A 24,874-nucleotide genomic window follows, 5' to 3' on the forward strand; every position below is an offset into this window, starting at 1 on the left:
CTTGGTGCGGATACCATAAGCCTACCTTCAGGCGTCTAGTCCATACCTGGATGTGACAGGACTGTTTTGGAAGCAAAAGGGGGCCGACACATTATTATGTAGTTGTTTACGGGGTGATTGTAAAAACGCTCTGTAAACCACTAAGTTAAAAATGTAGTACAGTATACTATACAAATGCAGTCTATTTAATGTATGAAATTAGTTATTAATACAACATAAAAAGAGGATATACGGTGGAAGGTGTTTTTGTGCGTCTGTCTGGTTTCTGCACTGCTACATTCACTGCTGTGACCACTTGGCTTTGTATAACACACTGCTGACTGTGTATAGATCGCTTAGGATACCACCCAGAATGAGCAAATGGACTGCACTCTCAAACAGCTAAAAGACTTTCCTTACATTGGTTCCATACATCTGGTCACAAAGCAGCAATAAGGAGTAAGATGTCAGTCATTTTCAGAAGAAACCTGCTGGGTGCAGAGGTCATAACTTTGGAGCAACTGAGAGATGAAAAACTGTAAAAGCGCATTTTCACGTGGGAGTTCCACTGTGATTCTGACGAACAACGCTCAGCACAAAAACAAGTTCAAGCAACCAAGGACTGAGGCTCAGTGAGAGGAGACAGAGACTGCCTCCTTGTATCTGTATGCTTGTAGTGCACACAGTGCTATACTGTAAAACTTTACTTAGAGAGTCGATGCCAGCAGCTGTTCAGCTAAGTATGATAGATTTACAAATAGAGATGTCTCCGTCAGTCCCCTGGAAAATTTTTTATCCCATCTGAACAATTTTATTTGTTTCTTCTTTCTCTGAACATGGAAATAAAGCAGAAATAAATCCCCAAGTCATTTCCTCTCTTCTTATTTTCTCTCAGAATTTCTCTTAATCTCCGAATCTATTGCTTTTCACATACAGCGAGACTGTGTTTCTGTTGTTATACTCGCGGGGACATTCTTTTGCTGAATAGGGTTTGCATAGAGCCAAATTGAAATCAGAAGGCTTTTAAAGATCTTATTAAGTCATAATCCTACACGAGAGTCTGCATTTTTGAAGTAAAGACACCAAAACTGTTCAAAAATTAAGATCACACAGGCCTCATCTTTTACTCATGATCTTGTCAAGTGAAGAAATCTTGAGGAAATCATTTCAAAACTACTTCCATATCAGTGCAAATCTTCTTCACGGGTTTATCCTGGAGGCGTGTGCTGATCCCAGGCTGGAGAGAGTCGAGGCTTATTGACGAAAAGAGTGTAATATTTCAGGAAAGTTCCGCCAAGGTTACCCTGTGAGTGTGAAAACCTGCTTATTTATTAGGAACTTATTTGAGTGATTTGATGCCAAAAGACTGAACGACTGTGAAACCCCCTGCAGTTCATCTAATCATCACTCACTAACTGGACTGCGCTCACTGAAGTGAGAGACAAATCATGTTGCAGAACGGTGAGGCATGACGCATCAGGAGCAGACTGACACTAATGAAATGAGCTTGAAACATCAATCCAGTCAGCAGCACAAGCTTGCAAATGGTCAAAAGTATATTGACAGACCTCCTTACACCATTTAGTTCAAGATCAGCAACAGGACTCGATCCCATCCAGCACCACTGGCGTAAATTGTAACGCTCGCTCTAATCCGAAAAATCAGCTTTGTAATTTTGCTGGTGAAGGTGTCACAGTCGGGGCATGAAAATCACCTTTTAATGTATAATCACAGACAATTTCCTGGCAACTAATACATTTTTTGATTTCCTCACATCTCGTCTCTGAGGTCAGAGGAGAGGTAGGAGGATCAGCCTCGCTCAGCCGTGTTCCACAATCTTGTGAAAGGATAAGTGGTTATGGTCACATCGGCAGATTATCATAATGCGGGGGAAGCGGATGGGGCGGGTTTGGAGGCGGAGGTTGAGGGTGGTGGTGGGAGGCGGGGTCTGAGTGATCAGATTTAGGGGTAATGTCTTGCTGTCGGCACACTGTCCACTTATGCAAAGACAGAAACAATACAAGCTGCTTTTTTATTTTTTCCCCAAATAATATCAAATAAAGGACCATTTTTATTTGCATCAAAAATTCAGCGGTCCTGCTTTATGTGACAAATCTTTTGCCTGAAACCTTAGTTTAGGAGGCAAGTCATAAACTGCTTTATAATGATTGGCTGCCAGTGTTGTCACTGGCAAGGTTACAGGACAGCAGCAGGGATCCACCTCAGGATAGCCTCGCGCAGGAGAGAGTGAGAGACCTGAAACCATGTGGGCAGCAAAGCTGACCTAAACACACACAAACACACAGACACACACACACACACAAATCGCTAATGTGCTCTTATTGACAAACACATACTCGCACAGGGAGTATGCCAGCTTTCCCAGTACGTTCAATAAAATGCTGGAGTTACATTTAGAAATGCAGGCAGCTGTGTTTCCACTGTATTTCACGGTATCAATATACAGTGTGCCTTCATGCTGTGGGTGGTAAATAAGTGGATGTCTCTCCTGTCTCAGCATCTTTCCTCCTGCATGCAGAGCTTCACACATGCAGCCTGGTTATTGTCTGTGGCACACAGAGTGACCCAGCAAACTAAGTCTGGTAACCATCTTTGTGTTTCTGTAACGATCCATCCAATCCAATTGGGGCATTTTTTTCAGCCACACCTTTCTTGTGATATATTTCAAATAGGACAACTGGAGAGGCGAGAATCTGCTTCTTGTTATAGCTGGTGGATAGTGCTATATGAACCAAATACACTCGAGCAATTTTCTAACAACTTTCCTGGTGGAACACTTCTTGCCTAACACTAACTTTTCCCTTAATGCACTTTCAACCAAATCTTCACCTCTGATTTAACGATTACTTTAGAAGAACTTGCTTGTCAGGATCATTTTGCATGTACTGAGCACACTTCTTATTAGTGCTCATGAAGACTTGCTTCTCTTGACTCCAACATCATGTAGTCAGTTGTCTCCCTATAAATTATGCTACTCTAACGAACAGGCAAATGTGGGCAATTCAGAGCTTAAGACATTTAAACTTTTATGTACTCTAATGGTACTCTGCAAGGGCACAGCTTTGAATGTGCTACAGAGCTCAGGGTGTTTTAGCTTGAAAGAAAAAAGAATGAAGAATCACATTAATTTGAGTGGGGATGTTGATCTTTTTGCCAGTTGTGAATACAGGAGGAAAGTGAAAGAAATTTAAAAAACCCACAAAGTTTCCACCTCTTTCTGCAAAGCTTCGCCCCCCAGGCGGTGGCCAAAAACTTAAAAAAGAAGTGAAGCAAACTGTTCACTGAAGGAGCAGCTTCGCATCTTCATAACAAAGTAGCCCTTGTTTAACGCTACATTTCTGTCTCCAAACAACAAGCCAGAGCAACTATAAATACAATCAACACCATGAATTATACATAATTTCCACAGATCCTCAGGGTGAGCTATGTTCATGAGAGGCTCCATCACATGGTGTAATTACAGAGGTTACAACAGTGGTGATAAACATATTGCGAAAACAAATTAAAATTTGTGCTACCCTGTTTGCCACGAAAGAATCCAAGCTGGTGGATGACAAAGCTGCCTGTGAAGGAGAATTCAGAAATGAAAGTTACTGACTGAGAGAGCCTTCAAAGCGAGCAGTGCTGGTCAACTGCAGCGTTTTGTAGAACCTGCCAGAGGCTTGTTACAACTAATCTTCAGAGGGTTTAGTCAGTACTGCAAGGTTATATTTGCAGAGTGGGGTCTACCGATCGTAAAACCACAGGTTCAGTTCCTGGGATGTTTCTCAGGCAACATTCCCAAGACACATCCCAGCAATAAGACAGATAGACTCTACCAAAATATGCCCCAGTAGCTCATCCAAACCTTTAATTCCAGCAAAGGGAAATCTTAAAGCTATGCCTTTCTATGCTTCCAACTCTGTGGGAAAAGTCAGCCCGTTCTCACTCCCGACGCGTAATATACCGACGATTTGTCACATCCCGAGGCGTTCCTATGCTACACGCCGGATTGTGGATGAAATCAAATAGAATGACGCTCCTGCGGTAACACACATTCCAGCCGTGGAACCATAACCTTATCCCTAATCTTAACCACCACTATATAAATGTTTTATATAGTGTTTTCCAAAGTGATTTAAGTAGAATAAATGTACATGTGTAGATCATTCCAAACGGTTCTCATATTTCCTTATTTGTTCCGAACTCGTAATATAGGACGTGTTGGATGGCCGCAAGCGTAATATACCGACCATTTGTCACATAGCGTAAAATGTTACGCTTTGGGAGTGAGAACGTGTTGGAAAGATTTGGTGAAAGTCTTTTCTTTGACAGCATGATGGTGCCACAGTGCACAAAGCAAGCTGCATGAGGTTGGGTTGGAAGAACTCAGCTGGCCTGACCTCAACCCCATAAAACACTTCTGGGAAGAACTAGAATGGACATTGCAAGCCAGACCCTTTGGTCCAACATCCAACATGAATGGGAAAAAATTCTCATCACATTCCAAAATCTTGTAGAAAGCCTTGCCAAAAGAATGGAAGCTACTATAGCTGCAAAGAGGAGACCAGCTTTTTTAAAATACCTGTGGATTTAGAATAGGATGTCATGAATGCTCCTGTAGGTCTGATGTGTAGGTGGCCGAATACTTTTGTTCATATGGTGTATTAATATCTGCAAGTGTCTTACATATTTGTTTCATCTAGTGGCCCTTTACATGCTGTTTTATGCTAAATTTAATTCTCAGAATCTCTTTGGTGAAGTGAGAGAATGCAAATCAACAATATCAACATTCCCGTTTGCACTAGATTAAAGGTAAGCGTATTAAGAGTCAATAGTTAACTCTTGGAAACATAAATGTCTGCACAAAACTACCTGGCCATTGTTGTGATATTTAATGTATAATTCCAGTCCAGAACCAAATAAAGGATTTAATGACTTACTGATCCACAGCCTTCTGCTGCCATTAAAATGACCTATTTCATCTGCCATAATTGTGTAGAAGTGCAGCAACATATCACTTCTGCAAGTACACCATAAATGATCTTTTTTTTAATGATGTCCAAACAAAATATTACTAAATTATATTGTGCCAACATTTAGGCAAGAGAAGACAAGGGGATAAATTATTTACTGTTCCTTTAACTAATATATTTAATGGGTTTTTTGGGGGGGAGATCAAAAATAAATAAATGCATAATTTATCAAAATAGTTAATTTTTAAATAATGGCATGATTTGCTATAATCTGTCATTTAAAAAACAGAAAAAGTAGTTCTTGCATTAAGTGAAAAAGAAGCTTCATTTTTAAGAACTAGTCATTATTCAATCTAACAAAAAAGCCACATCAAACTTTAGTGAAAACCCAAAATTCAGATTTTCTCACCTTAACATTTCTCTTAACAATTATTTTCTTTACCGTTATAACACAATTCAAGTTGACCTTGAAGACCTTGGTGAATGTAAGCCAAATGACCCCACTGCAAAGTTTTATCACACTTCATTCAAAACTTTATCACGTTCACAGAATGACGCCGATGCATGCAAACACTACCAAAAACCTAACTTGCTTGGCGGAGGTAAAAAAGGAAATGAAAAAAATGAAAATGAAAAAGCTCAAACAAGGACACAAGTTGTCTGCTAAAGTTGTGAATTTCTACAGTATGCATTAGCGTTCAAAGCATAAAGCACAATCCACTGCTACCCCTGCACGGTGTCTGCATACATAGAACATACATCTGAGGAAAGATAAGCTGACCATAGAGGAATTCATCCTTGGCAAAAGCATTCAGTACAAAGGCTTCCCATTGCTATTCTCAGCACTGCAAGCATCACCATTACCACCCCGGAGCACTACTAACACACTGGCTAGTTACTATAGTGCCATGCATAATACATCAGCCTGACTTTGAAGGGCTTTTCTCTACAGATATGACATCACTGAAGAAATCGCTTATGGAAGGCAGCATCAAAGTTTCGCGGCCGCCTTCGGCTTCTGCCTCGGACCGTGGCTAAAGCTCAAGCCCAAGCGTGAGAGCGTCGGCATCAAACAGCCGAGATGACGGTTTAATGCGAGTTGGGGCACCTTGTGAAACACTGAAATATCAAGAAGCAAATACCTCTTCAAAAACACTCACAAGTATCATTTTAAGCTGCAAATGTGACCATTCTGGACAATTTTGGAGAGATAAGAATACTTGCTGCTTTCCTAATGGGTCATGCTTTCTGAGCATGACAAATCAAAGTCTTCCGGTTACTTTTATGGGACGCTCTGATGCCTCTTTGGCCCGACAGCGCGGACATATTATGCAATTTGAGGGCAGAGCTATCGAAATCATCTTACATCAGGACCAACACAGCAGATGATGTCTAATGATGAGTCTTCATCCATTCAGCCATCCATTCATATTTGCAGCTGGCCTTATGACCCCCATTAAATTAGCATTAGCGATGGTTTGCCACGGTTATTTTTAGTGCTTGTCACCCACTACAAGAACTGAACCAATTCCGCTTTCTTTTGATTCTTGCTTGCGAGTCTTCATCTAAACATAAAATAACATAAATGGATAGATTCCCTAAGCTGCATGCCCACTTTCACTGGGCTTCGTTTTGGCTTCTTTTCATCATTATCTCCAGCAGAACAGGACATGCTGTTGCATTCCCAGTAGCACTGATACATTTTTAGCAGTTTGTACAAAACAGTGCTGAGCTGCAGATGGGTTTGAATCGCCACAAAGCAACAACACAAAGCCACAACCGGCGCTTCCCCCAAGCATCTGTTTAGCTTTGTGAGCTAAAAAAGAAAAGTGGATGCAGAGGCTTATTTACCCACCTCTCACTACCGAGATGACACACGCGTTTCTGCTTCAGACTGGCCTGTCGTAGTCACTGCAGTGACATGTGTGCCTTCTCAGTACTGGCTAGGATTCCTCTTTTTCCTCTTTAGCGAATGAAAAAATGATGCCACCTCTGCCCTGGAGTGTATACGGTGTGGCCAGTTTCTTCTCTTTCTCTCTTGCAATACTATAAATGGTGGAGAGTGCTGCTGTCTCTCATATTTCATGTGTCACTGGCTCCCACAGTCACAAGTGAAGAATGCTCACCACATATATAAAGCCTCTTCTTGCCTCCCTCTTCGCTCGCTTGCACTACTTCACCCTCCTGATAATCATTCTCCTCGTTCCTCTGCGTGCTCAAAGACCAGGTCTGACTCACCTTTTTTCAAACAGCAAGGACTGCAAGAAAAAGTAAAGCATTTTGAATCAAATTAAGTTTCCCATGATTTTTAAAAGAAAAGAATAATAGCAGTGACCTTATATTTTGTGTTTTAATTTGAATTTGTAAAACGAACACTTGCAGATGCTCAAAAGTCAAGTAGTGCAGCACTGGCATGGAAACCCAAGGCAGCAGTGCTACAATCAAAGGCTGTATTAGAGGGTATGCACATACATAGTTTGCTACCAATCAAAAGTTGGTGGTCATTTAGAAATGCCTTTTACTAGAAGGAAAACCTTCGACACGATTATGAGCAGTGTTGCCAACCAGGGTGGTTTACCATAAGACTTGATAGTGTAACTTGTGGATACTGCCTGAGCAGTGGTGCAAGTGGAGCACAGGCAAGGTTTGTTGTACCTGAGCTTTTTGTCGTTTTAATTTGTAGGGTTCTCATTTTGTTCATTCTGCTATTTTCAGCTACTGACAAACAAAATCTGTTAAAGGTGAGAAGCATGCCGTCTAGCTCTACTCCCATCAGTGACTGAAAAAAGAACAGAGGAAAAGATAAGCTAGTATATGTTGATTGTACCCACTTGACCCTCTAACTTCAATCAACCTTTAAGCTAGCTAAAAATAGGACTGTACTGTTGTTGAGATGCTGAAACAGCCTGCCCACAAGAGGCCTTTTCACATCAGAGGCTATGATAAGGTTGCCTGAATTACCTAAAGGTTTTGTTGAGCTGGCCGTTGATGACATCTTTTGCAGGCGCTCATAGTCGTCAGGTGTACTACTGTATGTGCGCCTGCTGCCTCTCATTCTACAGTTCTACAGGTTGAGTGAATATATGTCACACTGTGCTGATGTCAAAGTTCAGCTGTGTTTAAGTTTGACTGGGGCACCTGTGAGTGCTCCCTGGTCAGCGGGCTTGTGCTCCGGTTTGTTCAACGCAGCGGGAAACCATTATTGTGCGGCACAAGCCATAGAAAAGAATGGGTTTCAGAGTGCAGTGCAGTGTATGCTGCTTCCTATATGAAAGGCAGCAGTCTTAAACCAACTTTAAAGCAAATATATCCATGTTGACTGCTAAAAAAATGGTTTTGGTCATAGCTAATTTCCCCATTCATGAGTATTGTATGGAGGGGGAATTTTTAGATAACGTAACCCATAAAGTTGTTAAAACTAGCAGCTTTGAGTAACAGGAAATTATAGTTGTTTTTGTCTTGATCAGCTTTTGGTTATGGTTGGGGTTGTTTCATGTATCTTGTAATGCGTAGCATGTAATTTAATATTGTACAGTTGTACCTTTCTAGTAGGGAAGGAAGCTAGCAACTTCCCATTGTTAGCTAGCAACTTCCCAGTGTTAGCTAACAACTTCCCAGTGTTAGCTAGCAACTTCCCAGTGTTAGCTAGTAATAGGGTGACCATATTTTGATTTCCAAAAAAGAGGACACTTGGCTCATTCATGAAGAACTTGCTTAAAGAAACATATTTAACATAGTTAAACGATGCCTTCTCTGTGCGGTTAATGAATTGTGAAATAAAAAATGTCATATAGGCTTTTACAAGTGCAAAAAATAACTTAAAAGCCTCTGGAATTAAATAATGGTACAGAAATAATGCCTCATCTGCATAAGAAAAATTACCAGTACTAAGTCGGTACGAGGGAAATTTCTTTTGCAGTTCGTCTGAAAAGACGTACTTGCGCTTTGGGATCTTTTAAACATCATTAGGCGTGTTGCTGCGCGCTGTCTGTCCTGTCTGTGAGCGCAGAACAAACGCTCACAAAGCAGCAGCTCGGGGATCAGGTCACACACATGGGTCCTCTGTCGGACTATAGGAAAACCCGGACATTTTTATCAATCTCTAAAATCCCCCCGGATGCCCCGGACAGAATGTGAAAAGTGGACACGTCCTGGGAAAAGAGGACGGTTGGTCACCCTAGCTAGTAACTTCCCAGCTTTACCCACTCACTGTTTTTTTGTTTGTTTGCTTTGTTTTGGTTTTTTTTGTTAAAGCAGGTGATAGCTAAAGTGCCAAACCCCAGGCTGCAAAACAATCGTATTAGTTGCTATGGCTACATTTTTTATCAAAGATGCTTTAGCTGTGGTGATTTGAAAAACGGAACCAAATCAGAGTCTGCAAGTGTATTAACTCGCATGCGCTGACCACAAAACTCACACTTTTCACAGATTTTCATGCCACATGTGCATTCCACACACACACAGGCACACACATACACGCACAGCTAAAAAGAATTCCATATCTGTGGTGGGGCCATTTTAATAAACAAGAGTGTTATTACTTTGTTGCATCTGATGGGCTTTTCCTAAGGTTTATTATTTAAAAACACTTTACGGTTCAAATCATATTCTGATGTATTACAAGGCTATTGCATTTCATTTCCTTCCACTTACTTTAAATCAACATCTTTCAGTTGTTTGTCCTGGTGTGACGTTGATGAAGACCTAATAGCAAGCTCTTTCCTTTTCAGTGTACCTATTTTTGTACTCTTCTAATAATAATTTCCTGTCCTGATTCACATATTATTTAATGCTTCTGAAGCATTTGTTGTGCTCATAGTTCTCATGGTAGAGTAAGTGCACAAGGGTGTTTTTCAGCCTAATTATAATGGTCATGTGGTGCAAGAAATTCGTATTAATTACATTTTTTCTAAGCTCAGAGTACCCAGATGCCCCCACTGCATCTTGAACACAATAACAGACTCAAACAGTCCTGTGAAAGTTGCTGCTCAATGTAGAGAAAACACTGAATTATCTTTTAACCTCTCCTAAATGGGAAAACAATGTAGCTCTCTTTATTTAACCTCGAGTGAGTGTTTGGCTTCAAAAGTAGGTTTTTATTGGGCTACTTTTTGTCACTGAAATCTGGCAACAGATGTACAAAATTCTGGCAACAGATGTGCTCAAATCTGGCAGCAGATTTAACAGAGCTCAGAGGGTGGACATATGAAATTATCTGCAACATGCTTTAATAATCTGTCAACAAAAGACCACTAAGCTCTAAACCAAGGCTAAGGTTTTAGTTTTTACAATAATATTAAATATCCATTTTATCCAACCAGCTGCTCTGTCGTGGCTTACAAACTATAATCACATCATCTAAACTACCATGATGGTTTAAACTAATAGTGAACCCAAAACATTTTCTATTCTCAGGAGAAATTCCATAATGTTGTAATCTACAACAGAATTACAACCACTTCTATAATCCCAATGCCACTACAGGAGCATCTCCTCAATCTTCTCAAATATCTATCTATTTTCTTCCAGAGATAGACAACCATTCACACCTTTGGTCTATTTAGAATCGCCATTTATCCTAACCCCAAGCATGCCTTTGGACTATGGGAGGCACTCGAGTACCTGCAGAGAACCTACACAGAGAACACGCAAACTCCACACAGAAAGGCCTCACATATGATTTCAACCCAAGGACCATCTTGCTGTGAGGCTACATTGCTATCCACCACACCACCATGCCTCTCAGTGAATCTTTTTGGTTGTAATAACTTAGTTAGCTTTAGGGACGGATCATGACTAAGGGGTTAACATAACGAACATGTGCTTAAAGTTGTAGTGTAACTTGTGGAGATTCTAACCCATCCAAGAATCCATATCTATTTATTCTGGAAGAGGCTATAAAAGCTGAAAGAATCTGATAAGGGTCACTGAGTTTGAGGATATATTCAACTTTGCTTTTACCGCTGCTAGCTGCTGTTAGCTGTTATTAGCCAGTTTTAGTGAAACAGTCTTTGAAGTGGATATAACTTTGTTGGACTCTGATTGCGATGCTTTTTGAATAAACTGTGAGAGTGTAATCAAACTTTTTTAGAGGGAAAATGTGATTTTTAGGATGCTAAGTCCTAACATTAGTTAGCACAATGTTAGCTTATAACCAACTGTTGGTTGTTTAGCTGGTTCTTGTCTGCTGTCTGGACATGGACATGTCTGATCTACTGACGATAAGTAGTTGTGTCAATATTGGGAATAAGAGGCATGTTTATGTAAATGTGTTAGAACCCCGACTTCAGTTCAGTAGATGAGAGGATTGACACGTTCCTGGATACTGTAGGGGATCACAATAGGAGCGGCTTCTAAAATCCTTAAACTTGACATCAAGTGGCCTGTTGCTCTATAACTTAATTTCCTCCTTAACTTCCATCATAATTGTTGCTCACAAGCGAAAGATGGCACAAAAAATATGAGTCTTACAAAACTGCGTAAACGAGACCTGTTGGATCATTTCTTAAGGGAGTACAACTTCATACTCCAACACTGTTTGGACACTGCACTGTTAGTTCTTCGAAACTGAGGCTTTTTGAAGTTAGAGCTGGGGAAATAAATGCAAAAATATATACATATATATATGTATAAATAAAATAAACACAGGGTGTAATAGTGAAAGCAGATAAACATGCGAAATGAAAGACCATGCAAACCTTTCAAGATTTAAAGGAAAACATTTTTAAAAAAAGACAGAGCGAAACCGACTTTGAAGGAGCCCTGCTGTAGAACGAGACGATGGAGACGTGCAAATTTTGAGAGGCCACAAAAACTGTTAAGCTCAAAATTATAGCTGTGTCGAGATGAATGCCTCCTCTGTGAAACATTTCAAAAGGCAATATATTTTGATTAACAAGTTGACTGTAGTAGGTGGAGGGCATACATAGCCATTAAAATAGGTGCCGTGAGTCAGACGACCAGGGTCGGACACAAACATGTGGCTTTAATGTTGTAGTGCACCATGACTCCTTTTGGAAGTAATTCTTTGACAATCAAATGTAATGAGTGTTTATATAAATGTAAGGAAGAGGCCATTGTTGTCTGATTAATGGCTTAACTGTTAAGACAAGTTAATGGTGGATACTGCGTTATTTCCCTGCCCCAAATCAATGGAATTTATTAATTTTGCTCGAAGGCTAAGATAAGTAAGGACACACTGTCTTTTTGTCACTATAGCAGCTGAGAGGAGTACAAATGCGGAATTCCCAGCTCTAACTCACATATTGAAGCACATGGTCTGCAGTATGTTAGCCAGCTGAGCGAAAATCTCGGTGGGAATTGACCCTTAGCCAATAAACTGCAAAGTCTCTTCGTCTCTCAGTCAGACACAATACTTAGTCATTAGTGAGACGCTTAGTTCAACCTGACTAATCCCTATTAGTCAAACTTAAAAGGTCTGAGAAAAAATATTTCCTTGGAGTTGCAGTCAGGAGCTTTCTGGGTAGTAAGGAGCACAATGGGCTTATTTTTTTGTCTAGCACACAGAGTGTCTGATAGCTGATTCACTTCATTTACATCTGTTTCCCAGTTGCAAATGTCCTGTTTATTCTCTGTCTTCAAAGCTGTTTAAAATACTTCAGTCTCTGCTTTGTCCCAGATGTGCCGATGAAAAATCTTTAAAAAGTCTGATCTGTATTCTAATCAGTTTCCAAATTCCCAAAGAGTCGGGGTTAAATATAAACTCGAACGTAAAGGAAAATGTGATGATGGAAAAACATTACTGTTATTAAAATGTGAATTGGATTTTAGCTTTCATAGCCGGCTCATTCACTAAATGGTTGGCTAAGGTGGTCCTCTATTGATTGCTCCTGTGTGCTTCTCTGGCCAGGCTGATCAATGACAACACTCATTTGAGCCAATCCCAAATCCAGAGCACTGCACTAACAGCGTGGGTGTGGCCACGTGAGCCGGAGGGGTAGGGTGGGGTGGGACGACTTTCATGGGCACTGACTGGAAACAGCATTCTCATTATTTGCGCTGCTTGTTTTGCATCTAAACCTCCTATAACAAGACCTTTCCAGATAATTACCTCTCTTAATGTTTCCAGGAAAATAAAAATAATATCCAGAGGGGGGAAAAACACAATTGTATTACAATTTTGTCTTCATTCTGGTTGTTCGGTGTGAGTGTACCAGGCCATTCATTAATGGCAATGACTGATAGATCAGTAAACCTGATGACTCACGTTACCTTCAAGCATAAAAGGTCCTAGTGTTTGCAGACTCATGAGCTCACCCTGTTGTGGGTGTAGAACGTGAGGAAAACCATGAGTGCTGTTGAGATTAATACACACAGACGTGTAAAACCAAACCGTGGCACATTATTTAAAAAAAACTACAAAGCTAACACGAGCCACCTCTACACAGTTAACCTGGTTCACCATCTTAATTTAGCTTGTTAGCGTTGCAGATGAACTGATATCTGCATAATCTGGAGAAATATTTGGAGGTGAAACAATGCTTTGCTGTCCTCATGGTCATTTGTGCCAGATGTCCAAAGGCAACTCCAAGTGGCATCTTTAGCTTAACTACTGGACATAAACTCTAGTTTGATGTGAGAATATGTTCAAACTGTTTATAAGAGGTAAAGTGTGATTTTTAGGATATTCCAGCCTAACATTAGCTGACATAATGTTCACTTGTGTTGTTTAGCCAGCTCATTGTCAGCTGTCTGGAGACAGGACGGTCAGGCCTCTAATCTGCTGACAATAAGTTATATCTGGCGTATGTGGCTGCTCTCTTGTGACATACATAAACATGATGCCATCAGGGGCACTATAATAAACATGGCAGGGCAACATGGCGGCTTTCACAAACCAATACATGCTTTTATGTATTTGTAATGGATTAACTCTTAAGTTTATGAGAATTAGAACCTGTGTATATTTAAGAGTTCTGCTTATTCTGTTAAACAACCACATGCACACACAAAATAAACTCGTTGCACTGTGGAGGGTTGTACATGGACATGCCGAGTGGTCTCAGTGGCACTGGACTCGTGCACTTTGGAAGACCTGTGCAGAGACTGACAACTCGGTGACGACAAAGCGCAGTCAGGTCTTGCACGTTGACATAAGCAACTCTTGCTACAGTTTTTCCTGTAAAGAGTAACCAGTTTTTCTCAGTAATCATGTTTTCAAAACTGCTGAAAGCTGAAACAGTAACTGACAATAATAACATTACATTAACACAATGCAGCTTGACAGCCAAAAACTTATTATGCCAGCCTCCAGGTGCTTGCTTGAAGCAGAGGTGAGGTAAGTTTACTCCTTTCTACTTCACATCCACATTTCAAACTTGTAATCACAAAAACGATGACTCAAGTGACATCCCTTTGGGCAATTTATCAGTCTTTGTGCTTCCCAAGGGCTTCACCGTAGACAGTAGATACATAGCCCTTAAGCAACAATGAACATTTTTTGAAATAGTTCATTGTTTGGGAACAACTGGGAGTAGCAGTAGCAAATATACTGGGAATGCATGTAACAATTGCAAGTCGGCTCACAGAGAAAACACGGTTGCAACAGCAACCTGTGCAATGCTGTTGTGTCTTTGTAACATACTATTTTTAAAAATCGTTTGGGACAAACTGGTGGGCGTCTGACCGTCCATTTAAGCATTGTCGGTCCACCACCTATCCTCTCCAAACAGCTGTGCACTGTATTATCTGAGCTGCTCCAGAACTGTTCATTATGGATGCTCTTGTATGTGAATAAAGTGGCTTTTGCCTATGAGCATAAGCCACAGGTACGAGCCACATATATCAAAAAGACGCCCAATCTTTCTAGAAGGCGATGAGGGTTCAGCTGAAGTGTGGCCCACATATGCAGTTTTCTTTGTGCTACATTTGGCCTTGCCTAACAGTGTTGGGTCAGCCTGCAACTCAACCACGTGTCCGTTTCATAAAGGCCAGATGGGCATTGTGACATTTGAGGTCATGTCTGGCCTACAGAACATTTGCCAATACCGTGCTTGTCATGGTAAAAGTAGCCCAGATTAGGCCCAAATGTATCCACTATCTGGGATTAACTCTGGATACAGAGAAAAACGCTACTACGGCTAGGTTGGAGCTTTTCCAACCTCACTACTTTAAAGAACAGAGTAGATCTATCAACATGGAGGTCCACGCTGCTGCCTCAAATCTTTGGTTTGCAGCTGCCTGAATGGGACGCCGAAGTGCTGAGCAAACCTTTAAGATAAAGAGGAGATTAGTGACTGTCAGGGCGCAGACTGGATGTGAGTACAGTGAATGAAGAGGCATTAAAGCCAGACAAAGCAGGACCCAACTGGCCGGACGCCACTTCCTCTACCGCACGTGTACACACACACAGACACACACACACACACACACTCTTAGAAAACTGCAGGCAAGCAACTGCTGGCAAAGGGTTCGAAATTAATGAGCACTTGGGGCACCAAAATGCCCTTTAAAGTTTAAAAAATGCTTAGGACATAAAAACTGTCAGAAAGAGAACAGATAACACTGCCCTCCATTTTTGAAGAACTCCTTTGCTTTTCATCCTCGGCGCGTTTAATTGGTGGCGTGGTCATTTTTTATTTTATTTTTTTTATGGCATTTAATAGCCACTTAAGGGGATTTTTTTTTCCTTTTCAGCGCATCGAAAGCGTTATCGGTCACAAAATAATCAAGGACACAGCCTGAAGGCACTGACACCGTGCAGTCTGTAACAGACCCCACACAAACCACACTGTCAGCAAAAAATGAAACTAAGCAACGGAGGAGTGGAAGGTGGAGTGGTTGGGACAACCTACAGTGTTTATTCACCAACAAAAGCCATTAGGAGCACAAAAAAAGTAACAATAAGAAAAAAAGGGGGGGCAGGAGCGTCCTCTGTAATAGCACTGATTTAACACGTGAAAAGTCTGTATGCATATATCCTCTGCCACTTCACAGGCGGTGGAGTAAAGCACAGTGAGAACTGCTCTCATCAGGGTGATAAGTGTTGAATGGGTGTTTGACCACAATGTGTCATTTTTTTTAATTATTAATTTTTTTTAGCTTTACAGCTCCAAAAGCTTTGCATGCTTTCTCCCAGCAGCATTAAAGATAGAAAGCTCATTTGTAATTATGTAAGGGCCACTTACTCGTAAGAGTGAGAACAAAGAGCGGCTGTCAGGCTGCAGTCGACGGTCCTCCAACGCCCACCGAGTCAAAAAAACACAACAACACACAAATGCAAAGAAGCGAGGGCATGCAATCTAAATCTAAATTACATGTGGGTAAACACAAGACAAGAGCCGCTTCCTTTGTTGGGACAATAGAGCGGGCATCACTGCCTTTATGTGTGTGAGTGTGCAGTGGAGGGTAAACAGAGGGCAGAAAATGAGCATGCAAGAATTTAAACCCCCCCGAAAAAAAAAGAAATGAAATGGACATTGACTGGAAAGACAAGTTTACTTCTCTTGATTTGTGCAGTCAGAAACCCTGACGCCCGGTTCAAAATCAAGTGATGATGCGTTATTTACTAAATCTTCCATGTAATATAATGTAATAACATTTTTCTGTGATGCAGCAAATTCAAACTAGAACATACTGTAATAATTTCTTTAAATAGGATGACTGTAAATATGGATTATCACTTGTTAGCTGTTGTGCATTTGGTTGGGACTTGAATTAGCACAAAAATGAGCCTGATATCAGACAAGATTCTCAATCTTTTTCTCAGCTAGTTACACAGTGACTCCAGCCTAACCAGGGAGGGGTGGGCATTAGGTTCTCCCTAAACAATCATTAGATGCTAATGTTTCTTTCTGAATACGCCACTGTCCACACTGATGCATCCCATTGTCTTTTGGGGGTTTTTTTCCATGGGGGGAGCAAAGCAGTGGAAAACCAGGTCCTGTTCTTTCATCTGTTGTTCATTAGCCTTGGTGGTGTCAAAAACAAGTGAACACTCATAATTATTGGGTCTCTATATTTAATACCTTTTCAGAGATACATAATGTTAAATTTGATCCTTCTGCTCTAACGGCTATCTTTGGAGTGATACCTCAAAGTCACTCTCTCAAAATACGATTCAATTTCTATTGCCTTTGCTTCACTCATTGCAAAGCGCCTTATACTTTTAGGATGGAAGCAGGAAGCTCCTCCCACACATGAACATTGGCTTGCAGAGCTCATGAGGTTTTTGCATTTGGAAAAGATGAGATATACACTGGCAGGTTCAACTACCAAATTTCTTAAGGCGTGGCAGCCATTCCTGATGTACATGGAAACATTTAAAATGACCACCTTATCTGATACCAAATCTCTATATCACTATCGTAGTAACTGTACACTGAGTGTCCCTTCTCCTCTCTTTCTGTTATCTTTTGGGGTATTGTAAATATTGAACAGCAAAGTACTGTATATTCAAAGTTTTGTATTAACATGCTGTTGTAACTTAAAATAGTTCTTTTATTTTTTTTAAAAACAAAAAAACAAGTGAACACTACCCTGTCATGGTCACAAATTAAGGATGCTTGAAGGCAGGTTCACAATACCATTAATCCCACCTGTGGCGCTCATTGGACGGCGTTTTAGTTCAAATGTATTGGAACTAACTATGAATGAACTAACCAGGTAAGAGCCTTCTGTTCACTGCACTACAGGCTGAACAGAAGTCTTTTCGAATCTCACTGTTAAAACAACATTTCAAAGCCCACAACCATTATGCTAAATATTTTTTAGCATTGTTAAACATATTGCCAAAACGTACATTTCGCACGCAACATAAAACAGCAAAGTCCAGGGGGGCAACTCTCCCACCCACCTACTCACTGTCTCCCTCACACACTCCAAGCTAATTGGGAGTCGCCCCTCGCTGACCTCCCCTCACACACAAAAAGAGTCATCGCCATGACAGCAGAGTCTTGCTCATTATCCCCAACAAGGGTCTGCCTTGTTAGAGCACAAACTGCCACGCCGTACCTGGCTGACATCACAGAAAAACCAGAGTCCATGTTGCCACAGCAACCACAACTCGGCAACCACGATTTGCCGGCGTTTTACTCCGTGGGGGATTGATTGGGTGAGCAATGCAGTGAGAGGTGGATTAGGAGGAGTATTATTGTTTCCCTCGGTGCAGAGGGAAATGCAAGGTCTGAGCTTTGCCAGACACAAAGAGAACGGTGGACTCGCTGAAACAGTGATGATAGCACTGGCCCCAACTTGGCTTAACACAGAGATGAAAGATGCCTCTCATTTATCCATTACTCATTAATTTGCTAATGTGCTGCAGTGATTAAAAAGTAGTGTGATGGCCTTCTGGCTGAGCAGGCTGCGGCTTGCTCCATGTGGTTACTAAATTGAACTAAATGTCATTGTTTAACTGAGCACAAATTCACAGTGATGGTTGCTTTTTCTCTAAAATGTCTTTTCAGTTCACAACCAGATGGGAGCCACAGCAAATATAAGTGCAAAGCAATTTTGCTAGGAGACTTTTGCAGCTGAAACACTCGACCATCAGGTAAAATGAACAAAACTCAAGTGAAATAATGACGCATCTGACAAACAGCCATTACCCTCTTCATGTAGCGACTGTTCTGCTCCTCTCCCCTCTTAAAGCAGAGGAGAAGAGAAAACCACTCAGTACCTAAGACAGGAGAGCAAAGTGCAGCTGTTATTTGCCATCATCCATTAGCGAACCAGTCCAACCCATGAGTGAAAGCTGCAGAGAGAGGATATGGTTGGTAGTCGTTAAGTTACACGCCCAGGCTGTGCTGCAGGTGCTCACACGGTGTCCAAACAGCAAATGTCAACAGCAGCACTGCGAATTTCCATGAGTGTTTCCATTTAGATGCATTCAAAGTTGAGTTCTTCAGCCGCTAATCTGGGTTCTCATCCTTGTAAATACAGGTAAATTCAAAGGAGATGTAGCATTTTTAAGCCTCAGCCTTAACACTTTGGCCAGTGGGATGTTGTGTGTGTTCAAATATTTGAATTAAATAAAAAAAGCTGTAAGCATTAACTTAAATGGGGGCATTGACATACTTAAATTGAAAACCCTAAGAGTGATTCCCAGGCATGAGTGATAGTATAAAAGTCTGGACAGAAGATTTTTTTAGAAATATTTCACTGTCTTGTGAAAGTTCACTGAAATGCATGGGTGTGAATGAGGTTTCTAAGAACTTAATGACTTATCCAGTACTGGAAACTGGTGATAAATACATAATAGATAGATAAATAAGCTGAAGATTTGGAAAAGTTAAGGTAAAGGACTGGCAGAAGAGAAGCCTGCAAATGTTTGTGGATATGAGAATTTAACTGACGAGATGTCATTAAATATCTCTGTAAAGAAGATTAGGTCAGTATTAAAGTGCAGACCAAAAACAACCAAAAAACTACAAAGAGACATATCATTTGTAACATTTTCTTGAAGGATTTTTCAGCCCCTACAGATTCTACAGATCCTACAATAATACATACAGAGAAAAACCAAACAAACCAAACAATCATATGACCCCCTATGAGCGAAGAACTTTAGGGACAGTGGGAAGGAAAAACTCCCTTTTAACAGGAAGGAACCTCCGGCAGAACCAGGCTCAGGGAGGGGCGGGGCCATCTGCCATGACCGGTTGGGGTGAGAGGGGTTTTTATCTCACTGTACATGAATTTCTTTCACTTTCCCCTGAGAACACAAAGTCACAGTGGCAATCGCTGATGTTTGATATATTCAATCGCCAAACTTTGTTAAATAATTCTTCATTTCTTTTCTTTGTTTATCACTTTAGTTTCATTTGTTCTTTAACCAGGTTTTACAAAACACTGCCCGTGGTGTTGGCACCTTGTCCTGCTTCTTGCATCTCCTGCTGTGTTTCTGCTCTAAGTGGTTCACACAATAAAGAGGTTGTTGACCAGGCAACCTATCTCCCCATCTACACACTGATGGTGGGAGGGGGAGCCTGCTGTGTGATATGAATCAGATACTGCCATGATTGGAATACAATGACCTGGCAACACAATCTCTCTCTCTCTTCTCTCTCTCTCTGTCCATGTCTCTCTCTTTTTCAGAACAAGGTTATCAACAGAGATTATCTGATTAGGACAATGGATGTAGATAGTGAAGACTTTACCTACAATTCATATCTCAGTTTTCCCTGTATGCCATTTTTACATCATGGTTATTACTGGAATGATGGCTGTGAAATTAATAGCCAGAGGAAGAGAGCTGCCCTGTGGTATGGACATAATAATGCACAAGTGAGATATTTTACTTTGTTGACAATTAGTCACTATAATAATTACAGTACTATTAATGTCAAGAATCTGCAGAGGACATTAGTATTTTATCTGTGAATCTTACATAGTATCACTATAGAGGCAAGGGAAATGATAATATAGTAATGCTGCTGCAAAAGTAGGTCATACGACGTTTTATTCTACTGAATTATTTGTCAAAACCCTATATGCTATTATATAGTGTATGTATAATATGTCTAATAGAAATTGGAGACATTCTTTTCTCTGTAATTTCATCACTGAAGGGGCAGCTGTGGCTCTGGTGGTAGAGCGGGTCCTCTTCCATTTGGAAGGTCGGTGGATTGATCCCTGACCCCTTCAGCCCACATGCCTAAGCCTTCTTGCACAAGTGCGTGTGAGAAAGCGTTTAGGCAGATGTAGAAAGGCACTATATAAGAACCAGTCCACGTCCCATACTTTATGTTGAGCTTTGGACAAGTCAAATTTTGAATGAACTGCCTCAGAACGCTGTGAGTACTCACACTTTAAAGTGCTGAGTGTCACTGAATAAGGACCAGTCTAATACGTCTATTTAGGTTACACAATGTTTTAACTCAGATCTTGCTTTTGTGATAGTCACCGCCATCTCTATAACAGCATGTAGATTTGCTAATAGCTGGGAACATTACATTTAGGCTCGCACAGATCCCACCGGGGCGAGAGACAGCCTGGTTCACCTGTGCCCGACGGATACAGCCACTTAAAACGGCTGACTGGTCTTTGACAGGCCCATGGCCGATCCTCGGCCTTTCCCCAGCCAGTGCTGAACCTTTCTGTAAAGCATTGATACAGATATTTGTTTGAAGCAAATATTAACTCGAGTTTGTTCAGACTGAACGAGCAAGCCACAAGGCCGAAAGTGACACATACAGGCTGCTGAATATAAAAGAAGAAATATTCTTTAATGGCACTGAAAATGTTTTTATACCAAAAAAACAAAACCTAAATTCAAATGCCCATTGATTATTACTATTAGCTCAAATACGTTTTGTAAAAACAGCATTTTGCACAATCGGAACAAATCTCTGAGGAATACTTACCAAATCATGTTTGGTAAGTATTCAAATCATATTCATAAATCTGTAACTTGAGCTCAGTTAGGGAAATCGTTTGATTCTGAGTCTTGCACAGGAAGCAGTAATTCGTGTGTTGGATTGGTCAGTAAGAGGTTATTAAAAGTTTGTCCACATCACATGTATCATCTACTGAATATAAAAAGTTAATGAAGCCTGTTGAGGCTGCAGTAGCCGAGGACGATAAGAGGCTCGTACTTTTCCGAGCCGTGGCAGAGTGCATCACTTTACAGACTTAACGGCTATGGGGTCACTCGAGCATCCACCATGAATCTTTAGCAATTAGGCAGAGAAATGACAAGGGGGGGGGGGCTAGGTGCGCTGAAGGGGGAGGCGTGGTGTGGCGGAGGTACGCTATTATATCTCAGAGTGGCAGGTGAATGCACTCGGAAGACTTGCAGCTTCCTGTAATGTCGCTCAGCGTGTTCAGGGAATGGAACATTTTGGAAAAAGAAGCTCTTTGATCAGTTAAATGTTGTGTGACGAGAACAGTGGCTGGCAGGTTCACCTGTGAGTGTTAAATCTGGCTTGTAGCAGTCAGTAAACACAAGCTGTTTGTGTGAGCACTCTGCCGGACCAAATGAATACTGGAGACAAGGAGCTGAAACTGTAATCATGCTCATACCAGAGCTGCAACATGATAATGATATCTATAAAGCTTTACGAGGTCACTTCTGGTAAGTCACTGGTTCCAAACCTGGATGTTGGGACCCCCTGAGGGGTCATGAGATCAGTATGAAATGTTGCTAGATGTTTGAAATGGAACTTTTTTATCATCTTGGCTCCCTGCAGCTGGTGACCTGGCCAGGTTGTACTCTTGCAGGAGATGCAAGGTGCAGGACAATTTTTCTACTTTCTGACAGTCAATACATAAGCAATATAATCTTTAGCAAGTCTCTCGTTCTGCAGATGACCTTGCACTCCACCATTACAGACTGCAGCTCTCGATATTAATCCTTGTTCTCTGTAGCTTTGATTAAAAACCACTAAATAACTACTACAGTATGAACTCAGATAAGAACTTCTTAGACACCAGCTGTAGTCTAAGAAGTTGGAAGGTTGGATGGAGTAGGTCAGAGCATAGGGAGGAAGTACTTCACAGCAAGAGAACTTTAAAAATAAAAGTGCTTGAGGTTTCTTCCTGTTAAAAGGGAATTTTTCCTTCCCACTGTTGCCAAGTGTTTGGTCATAGGGGAATCAACTGCTTAATGGGATTTTCTCTTTGTTTTTATAGGGTCTTTACCTTACAATTAAAAGTTCCTTGAGGCAACTGTTGTTGTGATTCGGTGCTGTATAACTAAAACTGAATTGACCCCAATAGTCACTGCAGCTGGCCATTAAAAAATTTCCCCCCAAATGCTGCTTAAACCTCAGTTTTTTAAAAGGTTAATTTAAGGGTTTTGAGTGCGCAGGTGAGGCAGATCATGTTAGATTTGCATAACCCAGCTAGCAGTTTCCCCTCTTTTCCAGTCTTTCAACTATTTGAAGTTTACTAATTATTAGTTGTGGCTTCTGGTTATGGTTAGAAAACTGTTATCATTAGAATGGACTTGTGTATTGGTGGACTGGGCCCACCCAGAGGTAACAGGTCATCAGAAAATGCACTTCTTTTCCAAACCAAAAATGGTTTCCGAACAAAGTTTTTTCCCTTTAAAGTACTTGAGTAGAGAGAGAGTAGAAAAGCACTATATAAGAATCAGTCCATTTACCATGATGATGTAATTGTATTTTTGTCATGTATTTTTTGCCACACCCTTTACGGTCCCTATTTAGAAAAAAGTAACATTATTGCTGTTCTCAAATCATCCAAATGTAACTCAAAGGCGACATAGTAACTCCTCTGGTTTACAGTCATTAACATGTTAACATTACCAGAAACATTGGCTAAATAACTTCACTTGGTACAAGTGCCAACAATGTCAGTCTTTCCATTCGTCCGGTGTCATGATGAATAGTTCACCAACAGGAAACATAACTGTTACTAACTAATGCTGATTTTTTTTCCCTTCACCTTCCTTCTCAATATCTCACTTCCTCATCATGAACCAATGACTGCCAAAATGATAAAAGCCTGCTGACAACAAGTTACATTTCTCTGTCCTATATAATCTGCTCTGCTGGTTAACCCCCTAATGTCCATCACATTAAACTTCTTATTGAGGCTAGCCAGCTTTTCAGTTTCAAGGGGGATCAGTGAGCGGAAGCCCTACAGTCCATAAGAGAAAACACAGGAATTAGCCCTAGATTAGGCATCTTAAACGGCCATGCAGCCCATGGTGGCTGGAGATGTACTGGTAGGCTGTGTGGGGGCTAATTCAGCCGGCAGTGGGAGGCCCCACTTTCTGCCAGGTCATAGAGCAGAAATCCACAGACAACTGACAGGAGCAAACATTATGATGTTAGCTGGTGAAACACACTGATTTATTTTATTTATTTATTTTTTTTGGCAACTTGATGAATGACATTAATTACTCCACAGTTGAGAGCTGGAGAAACAGCCTGGGGCTGATCGAGAAAACACACTGTGGTGGTGGTGGTGGTAGTGGTGCTTTTAGTGATCAACATGGAGCACGCAGGCAGCAAGGTGCTCTTCATCCGTCCACATGCCTCAGTGATGGCTGAGGGAAACTACAATACGGAGCGTCCACAAGCATCGCTCTGCAAAGACAACACAAAGACGGTGCAGCCGGCGCACGATGTGCCGCTGACACCCGTGATAATCACGAGAACATCGCTCATATTTAGGTCAGTCTGAAAGTAGCCTAATACCGTTTTCACATCAGCCAACCCCCTCCCTCCTCCTTCCATCCTCCGACCCCCACACTCCCCGGCCTCGGATGGATGGACGGCGAGTGAAGCTGAAATATAGGGGTTCCATTTTCACTCCACGATCAATGGAAGCGCACCACAGCCCTTTATCGCATCATGCCAAAAGCAAAACAGACACACACACGCGCGCGCGATCCACACCACGCCTCGGAATAAACTGACACAAAAAAAAACCCAGCAAAAAAACATCTGGCACACACTTCGACACACACACATTAATACAACATGCAGCCATATTCCCAGCACGCTGTCATGCTCTAGCAACAAAACAAAAAAAATTCTAGGCATTTGCACAAATGGGAGGTGTGAGACGAGCGGAAAGAGGAAACTGGAATGACATTGCGCCTGCTTACTGTAAAATAAATTCCCTCGGGGAGGATGGAGAGCCTCCTTTTTCCCTCTTGACTCCCCTCCTTTCCGACGTGCGAATTTCCCGAAATTCAGACCATGCAAAACAGGTAGTCAGTCATTCCACCCCTCCGAAGTATTTGGTCCTGCTCGGCGGTAGTGCGAAGGGAGAAGGCACAACCAGCATCCGAGAGAGGAGACAGCCAGCTGTGGGGAGGAAATGAGGAAGGAAGGAAGGAGCGGCCGGGCCGGAGCACTGCGCACAGGAGAGAAGGCAAGGAGAGCGGCAGAGGTGCTCTCTCTCTCTCTCTCTCTCTCTCTCTCTCTCAGTTCACAATACAACATCACCCTATCCTTGCCAGACAGACGGACAGAAGGCTTGGGTAC

The 24,874-nt window shown here is 41.4% G+C and overlaps 1 protein-coding gene across 7 annotated transcripts in view; it reads right to left on the minus strand.

The window, feature by feature from the left end:
• The window catches only part of ctnnd2b (catenin (cadherin-associated protein), delta 2b), a 198,488-nt gene extending 173,863 nt beyond the window's left edge, over positions 1 to 24,625 (minus strand). For all 7 annotated transcript variants that reach the window (XM_039602850.1, XM_039602849.1, XM_039602843.1 and 4 more), the window contains exon 1: positions 24,493 to 24,625. The gene's annotated coding sequence lies outside the window, so the exon portion shown is untranslated. The remainder of the gene's footprint in view (positions 1 to 24,492) is intronic.
• Positions 24,626 to 24,874: the final 249 nt, after the last annotated feature.

The sequence above is a fragment of the Oreochromis aureus genome, linkage group 18 (assembly GCF_013358895.1).
Source record: "Oreochromis aureus strain Israel breed Guangdong linkage group 18, ZZ_aureus, whole genome shotgun sequence".
In the NCBI taxonomy this organism is placed as follows: domain Eukaryota; kingdom Metazoa; phylum Chordata; class Actinopteri; order Cichliformes; family Cichlidae; genus Oreochromis; species Oreochromis aureus.